The 530-nt window shown below is 43.8% G+C and overlaps 1 non-coding gene across 1 annotated transcript; it reads right to left on the bottom strand.

Annotated features, from left to right (window-relative positions):
* trnas-acu (transfer RNA serine (anticodon ACU)) lies at positions 1-82 on the bottom strand. The gene has a single exon. It is a non-coding gene; the product is annotated as a tRNA-Ser (tRNA).
* Between the last annotated feature and the right edge of the window lie 448 nt (positions 83-530).

Here is a 530-nt window from a genome sequence, read left to right as displayed (position 1 = left end):
CGACGAGAGTGGAATTCTAACCCACGCGCGCAGAGCGCAATGGATTAGTAGTCCATCACCTTAACCTCTCGGCCACCTCGTCACATATGCTGGCATGTGTATGAACTTATGAATAAGTGAATTGCGTAAATTATGCTGAACAGTAGATATTTCTCCCTGGTCCAGTGAAATGCTAAATAGCACAGTACGGTCCCAAGACTATGGTCTGACCTCTGGGTTGTGGGGCAACGGCATTCCCACTGTGACACTCTGCTCACAGTGATCTGAACAAAAATGAAGAAAAGACTATGTAACAAAGTCTGTTGAAATCTGTGAATATTTGAAGTCAACGGAATGAAGAACCTGAAAAAGCAGGAGGTGTTCTTTCAAGAAAGAGTTGGATAGAGCTCATAAGGGTAGTGTAATCAAGTGTTGTGCGGATAAGGCAGGAACAGGATACTAATTGAGAATGATCATCCATAATCATAATGAATGGTAGTGCTGGCTGGAAGGGTAGAATGGCCTACTCCTGCACCTATTGTCTATTGTCG

This window comes from Hemiscyllium ocellatum, unplaced genomic scaffold (assembly GCF_020745735.1).
Source record: "Hemiscyllium ocellatum isolate sHemOce1 unplaced genomic scaffold, sHemOce1.pat.X.cur. scaffold_641_pat_ctg1, whole genome shotgun sequence".
Taxonomy (NCBI): Eukaryota; Metazoa; Chordata; class Chondrichthyes; order Orectolobiformes; family Hemiscylliidae; genus Hemiscyllium; species Hemiscyllium ocellatum.
Note: the sequence above shows the minus strand (reverse complement) of the source record. Positions and strands in the feature narration are given on the sequence as shown.